Consider the following 8,061-nt stretch of genomic DNA (forward strand, 5'->3'; position numbering starts at 1 on the left):
TGATCTTCGCGCTGCTAATTGTTCGGCTCCTCTTTTAGGATTGGCTGCGGTTCCTATCCATAATATAATTAAAACAAACGAGGCAAAGGGTCCCCCCCTCCAAGCATCAACAGAGGTTAACGCGAGGGTTTAACAACGTTTCGCTGTAAGTATGCGGGCGTGCATGCATTTATTTGGGTTGATGATATGGAGAGCCAGATGGAGGAACAGATAGAAAGGCTGATAGATGTAAGGACTAAAATAGCTGATTATCTCAATTAAGGTGTTCTATGGTTCTAAGGTTTGGAATATACTCTGCATGCAATATAATTATGTTATTATAATTATAACGCACCCGTATGTGAGTATATTTTCTATCACTGTATGCTTGTTTATGATCTTGCAATAGGGACTGTGTTACTCAAAGAGCAGTGACAGCAGTAGCGGAGAGGTGATGGATTATGAAGTTACAAATGTTTGTTGGGACTTTTTTTCAGGATTTTTTTTTAGGGTAGTGTGGGACAATCAGAATATTTTCCCCCTAATGAATGCCACAATATGCTATCACTTGGAAGTACCCCCCCCAAAAAAATCAATGAGATCCATTTCTACCTACAATGTAATCGGAATCGGTGTAACAAGGAAAAATTCCCTGACAGTGCAAAATGCAATTGCAGTGGACCTTGTTAATGAGTTTCCTCCCGCAATTCACTTTACAGCAGACTTCTAGTTTGCTTAGGACTTATCCGGAGTTGTCAATCGCACTATGTACGTGGCAAAAATTGAACAATCAAAAACTAGATCGAATCAGTTGCAAAGCGGGGGAATTTGTTTCCTGTCTGTACAAAACAGTCCGTTGCCCAAAAGGCCAAGCACGGGGGTCGGGGGCAAGAGAGATTTTAAGGAATAAATTACTTTTCAAAAGAAAGCAATGTGAACCCGAATCAATTTATTTCAGTAGTTTGGGCGTTCACACAATCCCTGCCTGAACTCAGCTTCCCCTTCACTTAGCCAGCCCAACTGGGTAAGTAACCAAATCTTTTTAACAGCACGTCGTGACCTTATTTTCTCCTTTCACCAAAATTTAAAGATCTGCCTGTCTTTCTCTTGTTCCACCAATAATCATAATACTGAATATATCTATCTATATCGAAATGCCTAGGCAAACTTAAAGTAAAAGGGGTTTCACTTATGAGCAGGGAGTTGTTAAAAGAGATGTTTAATAGGCAGGCCCGGCACAACGCCAGCAGATATAGGGATAGATTTTTGTGCTTGGGAGATGTCGAACACATTGTAACAGGAAAAAGGATCCCCGACTGCATTTCGCAGAGAAACTGGTAGCTCGGAGAAAGGATTCTGAGTACATTCCCTGTCTCCTTCCTCCAAGAAGACTCAATGGCTGGGCAAAAGAATCTTTCCAGTCTTGGCAAGAGAACTGCTAGGATTTGGAGCAGATTAGGACGCGGTTCCAAAATCGGAGTTCAACAAATCACCGATCCAGGAGAATCCTTGGAAGGAAATACGATTTCTTTATTTGTGGTCGCTTCCATGGGCTCAAATCCGAGCACATCGGCTTAACTGTTTGCACATCGCAGGCTTTTGCAAGGCCCACAGAGGGGGGAAATGTTCTTGGTTTCCTGATATTTTGAGAGAAGGAAGGGCAGATTAAACATGGAGGTGCGGATCCATTCCAAGGTCGCTTCTCTTGTCTTCCAGTTTATTGGTTACAGTCTAATCTGAATGGCAAAAGTGAAGGGAAAATATTAAGGCTGCGGGCCCATGCGCCCTTACTTGAATTATCCTCATTACAACCCTGCGGCGTTTACTCCCGAGTAAGCATGCTAGGACCGTGGCGAAAGGCTTATAGGTTCTCCCTGCCATGCATCCTCACAGGGACAGCGGTACTGAACCTAATTCAGCTGGTGCATTCCATTGCAATGCATAGCACACCTAAGACCGGAGCGTGCCCTCGGCTTTAGTACGAATGGAAATTGAATGAAAGGGCGTGGTTGCTGTTTTGCAGCTTTGCTTAGGGTAAAAAAAAGTAAATAAGTCTTATACTCTTATCCTGTTGTATTCAAATAGGGGTGCAATCTGGTGTACAATTGGATTATGACTAGGATTGTGAACTTTTAACATCAGAGTGTCAGGAACGGTCTGCCGCCGGCGATGATCCTAACACCAGCGAGATCCTATATAATTTTAAAACCGTTCCTCTCGTTTGCTCCGAACAGAATACTGTGCGTCTGAAATAAACCTAAGTGCACGGTATATCCCGGTGGCGTGGGTGTGTATGTGTATCTCAGTGCGGGAGTGGAGAGCTGAATTAAATATGCAGAGTAAATAGCGGTAGTATAATGGAAACAAACAGAAATATAAGCCACATGAATGTTATAATGGGACGTGAAGATCTGTTTCCAGTATATTGCGGCGTGTTCCTGTCTCAATCCAGGGCGCTCTCGTGGTTGGCTATTATTCTTGCGAAACCGTGATGTACAACGCAGGGAAGAACACCGAATGCAATCCTAACCATTCAGTCACACGAGAATTGGGCCATGGCTTTCGGTGGGACTTGGGTCGCGCCCACTTACAGTGAAGTATGGCAGTCAGGAGAGCAGCGAGGACGCGAAAATCACCAGGACCACGGGTGCATCCAAGCGTTTGGCCCGGTTCCGCTTTTCAGGTCCAGGCATATGTTGGTGGCAATCCTATGCCCACAGTTATTCTGGGAGCAAGGCCCTTTGAATTCAGTGTGACTCGCTCCCGAGCAGACATGCAAGGCATTGAACTGTAAGACGATTAACACCCAGATCTCCAAGCAAAGTGATCCCGCATTTGGCCTCAGTTGATTTTGTTTGCAAGGAATATGCTTCGTTGTGTGTTCTGACGCAGCAATCCTGTGCACACGTACTGGGAAATAAGATCCCTTGGACATAGGCAGCGGGACTCATTTCCTCCTAGAACAAAATCCTTTTAGATTAGGATCTGAGTTGTTTGGACCACAATCCAGTTTTGAGTTTGTGGATTCGGCTGTTCACCAAAGTTTAGCAAGAGTTCATTGCTCCAGAATAAAGCTGTGAGGGGATCTGAATAATAGTTGGATGCGTTGTGGTTGGATGCATGCGTGTGCGCGCGTGTGTTAATTAATCAATCCAGAAATGTGGGCTTTGCAGAGGCTGAATGGACCTATTTGTTTGCAGACAATTTCGAGTGCAAATAAATGGCGTGCCATCTCTCAGGCGTGCCCCCAACGCAAGCCTGAAAAACTTAAGAGCGGCTGTGGTGAACCGCTGCAGCTGGTTCCCTAATATCTCCAGGGATAAAAAGCTTTGGCAAGCAAGCGGCAGAGCGAAATGCGACCAGAGCCACCTGAGATACTGATCAGAAGAGCAGCCCGCAAACCGTTTAAGGAATGCCATTTGGGGTGGGAGGGAGCGGCTTCCCTTATCTAGACGCCCAAACCGCGGCCTTTAAAGCGCCACTTCTGGATTTGCAAAGCGCGCCAATAGGACGCAGCGTCCTGCGGTTCTCAGAAGTTGTGGCTTTATTTATTTACCCCAAACCGCCAGGCCGACTCAGCCTGCGCAGGATCACTTATTTTCCTTTCCCATAGTCTGCTTTGAAATCTTCTCCACACACCGGCATGCACACTCTCCGTGCCTCAAACAGATACACACCCTAGGAATAACACTAATAAAAATTGTATGCGCTTTCTTTTCCACTCAAATCCTAAGGGTGTGACTTCGTATAAATGCGCACTGAACTCCACTACAATGCAGCATTGATTTCTATTTCTTCGAGAGGTTTTATGATAATTTCCAAATATTGGTGCTGCTTATAAATTGTAAAACAGACAGGAGCTCACGTTCGGTGATAGTAGTATATATTATTACCTCAGACTGAAAATCTACACACTTATAGGTTGCTTAAGTAAATGATGGTTTGCAGGAGAGCGGTTGTGGGATTCAGTCGAATTAGAGCAGGATTCTAAACGCTTTATTGCGGATTAGACGTGTTTAGGAGGATGGATCCAAACCGGTTTCAGTTCCAATATTTCTGCTTCCTGGGATGCAGGATAAATAAATAAACAAACGGAGACACAGATGGAGGATGTTCAGAGTTATGGATTGCGAAGCAGGAAGGGGAGAAAAGGAAAGGTGGACGAGCAAAGGAATAAAGGGAGGGGAAAATTATAAACTAGGAGGATGGCTACGAGGAAATGCGCGGATGCTGATCTGGAGGATAAAGAGGAGATAAGGAAAAGAAGAAGAAGAAAGAAATAAGGTTGCTCTCTTTGCCAGATTCTAGTCCCAGCAATACATTCATAACTGCTTCTTTGTTGCCTTTCAAGGGAGCTTCGTTGTCCTTCTGGCCTGAGCCTTCTCAAACTGGTGTGGAAAAGTAAAAGCAGCCTGGGCGGAACTGGAGCACGGTGGAGTGGATATTCTGCAAGTCCGAGGGAGGGCGCAGTTCAGTAAAGTGTGTCACTGAATCGCAGGTCAAGGTATGTCCCGGAGAGGGTCCTGAACTACGGGTGCCGGGAGGGCTCCGCCTCGTGGACGCGGACAAGAGTCCTCCGTGCGCAAGGCGCTGGACAGGTGACAGGTGGGACCGGCTAGATGGCTGCGTTGGGACCCTTTCGGTCCACGTGCTTTCAAGCCACACATTTATTTCTTGGGAACCAAATTATTTCCCTTGCCTTCTAACTTCCATTTCCCCTTTTGCTTTTAAAAATGAACCCAAGTAGGGAAAAATATGTGCTTATATTATGAGTGTATGTATCAGAGGGGGGGGGGGGGAGCGAGAGGTGCCCTCTTTTGCAGGCATTTGTTTTCGCTTGCAAAACTCATACCAAAGGAGCCTCAAAGACTAACTGAAGGGGATCGAAAACAAAACGCTTTTTGTGTTTTAAGAGTTAGTTTTTATTCGTCCCCCTCCCAACTTATTAACAATGAAGGAGCCGGCACACGGCTTTTAAATTGCCACTTAAAAATGAGTTCTAAAGTCACGTAGCCAAGCGAATGGAGGAAAACAGGAATATAATGTAAGCTGTTCAGTTGTAGTTTTGATGGGTAATACAAGAGCGCTCTCCCCCTAAGATTAAAAAAAACCAAAACCCTCTGAAAGCACGGCGATCTGATTCATACTGACTCGGAAGCAAATTCTGAGATTTACTTCTGTGCCAGTTTTTGTTCCCCGGTATTGGCTCCTCCGCCTCTAAAGCCGCTCCCAAATACAATCAAACAACAACAGGATGAATGGGACTTGCTCCAAAATATAAGCGTCCGTAGGACTGCAGTCACTGACTTGTACTCCTAAACAGCTTCTTTGGGCTCCCAGTGAAAACAGCAGATACACCAGGAGACAGGACGGTCCCCAAGAAGAATTGCAACCTCTCCAAACCAGGCATCGTGTGGCCCTCGTTCTAATCTACACACTGCGGCACCTGATGCTGTCCTTTTCTTTCTTTCTTTCTTTCTTTCTCTCTCTCTCTCTCTCTCTCTCTCTCTCTCTCTCTCTCTCTCTCTCTCTCTCTCTCTCTCTCTCTCTCTCTCTCTCAATCTTCCCAGCGGAAACGACCGCCTGCATTTATAACCTGAATAAGGCGCGGATGCTAAACAGTTTTCTTTAGAAGACAATCACCACTTTCTCTCCCGCCTCCCTCTTGTTCGTTCCTATCCAAATTGGGATTCTAAACCGTAGTGACTTTTCGTATCCCAATCAAAACCTGTGTTTTGGATCCGGCTGCGCTGTGCTCTTTACAGGTTGGTTCACCTGGAAGTAAATCGCAGTGAAATGAAATCAAGTCCTGGGTGTATTAATCGCCTTTGAAATCGTCCTCCTTACATTAGCTGGTGGGTCTTGCGAGCGGGTTCTGCCAAAGTTTCAACTCAGCATTAGCTCAGCCATAGTAAGGCCAAGGAGTAGTAAATATTTGCAAGGTGGCACCTGAGGTCGTGCGCCCTTCCTCTTTCACCCCCCCCCGACCAGCTGTCATTACATGATGTGTTGTTTGTTTGTTTGCATGTTTTCAACCCCTCCCTTGTACTGCAATAGCAATTCTTTCTCGTCCCCTTTCCTGGGAACTGCACCCCACGATTTTCAATGGAGGCAAATTATTGCCTTTACCTCCTTCATCAGAATTCGCCACGTTCATGGAGAGAGAGAGAGAGAGAGACAGACAGACACAGACAGAGAATCCTTATAGGGAAAGATCATAATGCTGGCATATTTCTTATAGCTGCATATTTATATCCCGCTTTTCTCTCAGATGCTCTCCATTCGTGTCACGCCCAGTTTCTTTGGATTCCCTTCCACTGCAGAAGGACTTCGAGTCATTCGCGGGTCGGGGCAGCGAGAATGGCAACGGAACAGTCTACTTCCCAGCTCGACCGGAGGCGCTGGATGGATTTAAAGGCTGTCCTGTGACTCCAGCGGGTTTGTGGTTTGCATCTCCTCCTATTAAACCGATTAGAGGCAAGCCAGGAGAAACGGTTGGCTTAAAACGCCACAGAAACAAGTTTCACTGAAGTCATGAGGAAACACTGGCAAGCAAGCTTGATTGTGTTTTAGGGGGGTCAGGCTACAGCTTGACAGGTTTATTCGCAGAGGCTTGTATCATCTTTCCGCCAAACCTTCTTTTTCTTCAGATTATTAATTTATGCAGAAATCCGGGAGTCTTGAAGGCCAGCTGACATCTGGCGGGCTGCATCTCCCCCTCCTCTTCCCTCCCGCCCCCACCCCAGCAGTTCCAGTTACACAAATCGACCAGGGGAGTAGAAAATACTTGTTTGTGGGTGGGTGGTATCAATAAAGTGTCAGGGCTGGCTTGTTCGACGCGCTATCGGGGCACTGGAGTGCTCCTAGGTTCTTAAGCCATTTCCCAATGTTATTATTCGACAAACTAGAGAACTATTTGAATGCATGAAGGAGTGCCCATGCTCGCCGCAGATTTAAGGTGCGACGGACCCAACTCCGATCTCAAGTCCTGTTTGAAATGCACTATGGTACTTAAATCATATGGGCAGAAATTTCTGCCCTGCTGAAGAATCTCTAAGAGAAGTCTTGCTAGGGTGACTTTCGCTTTTCTCTCTCTCTTTTCCTGCCCCCCTAAATACAACAAATATGGACACTATATTTAAACAGTTGTTATTTGCATGGTTTCTTTCTCATCTCTACTGTAATATCGTCGCCCCCCCCGCACATTTTATAATTTGTCTTGGGCATATTTAAAGGTAAAAATAAAAATAAGCATCTCTCTGTGATCTTCGTTCCATGTTTTCTTTTTGCGTGTAAGAGTCTACAGACCCATGGCACAAAGTCTCTAGAATTAAGCAGAGTAAATTACATGCGATTTTGTTGCTATTCCGTGTCGTCTTTTTCTTTCAATAATCAAATTTTAGCTGAAGGTGATAGCCTTGGAAGTAAGGCTGTCAACATTGACAATGTTTACTTGGCGGGGGTGATTCATGGACTTCTTCCTATAGTTGCGTACAGCAAATATTAGTTGAAATCAAAATGAGTTGTAAGCAATGTTAGTCCTACTCAGAGTTGGCCCATTGGAATCAATGTGCCTAAGTTAGTCACATCCGTTCATTTCAATGGGTCGTCTCTGAGTAGGAGTAAGGTTGGACACAGCCTAATGGATCTTGCAACATGATGCGGAGATCCTAAGCACGTTTACTAGGAAGTAACCTCTTCTGAACAGAGTGGGACTTACTTCTGAGTAAACATGCAAAGGATTGCACAGTAAGACTGCTCACTCAATAGGATCAATATAAGATTATTGTTCTAGTCAAAGGCCATGACAAACTCACAGCAACAGTACCAATAAAACAATGCAGATCATACAGCCATAATATGTGCCAACATCCATGAGGACCAGAGACTCAAACAAAATTCAATTTGATTTCAAGACATGTTCTCATATTGGGAGGAGGGGGGAGGCAGGAGAAAATAAGTACTATATCTAGGGACCATTTTTTAGTGACAAGTTCTTCTGATGACCAGCTGGGATGGAAACCGATCAAGAGGAGGAGGAGGAGGAAGCGAGAATTGCTGGTCCTTCAGCTGCACCAGAGG

At 45.2% G+C, this 8,061-nt stretch overlaps 1 long non-coding RNA gene across 3 annotated transcripts; it reads left to right on the forward strand.

The window, feature by feature from the left end:
• Positions 1–29: 29 nt before the first annotated feature.
• LOC309378333 lies at positions 30–7,244 on the forward strand. 3 transcript variants are annotated; one of them, XR_014172022.1, is made up of 4 exons: positions 30–145; positions 938–1,003; positions 4,331–4,483; positions 6,251–7,244. It is a non-coding gene; the product is annotated as an uncharacterized lncRNA (long non-coding RNA). The 3 variants fall into 3 exon arrangements; XR_014172023.1 differs by having other exon boundaries at positions 941–1,003; XR_014172024.1 differs by lacking the exon at positions 30–145 and adding an exon at positions 161–228.
• The last annotated feature ends 817 nt before the right edge of the window (positions 7,245–8,061 follow it).

Source organism: Podarcis melisellensis (genome assembly GCF_964234715.1).
Source record: "Podarcis melisellensis genome assembly, chromosome: 9".
Lineage (NCBI taxonomy): Eukaryota > Metazoa > Chordata > Lepidosauria > Squamata > Lacertidae > Podarcis > Podarcis melisellensis.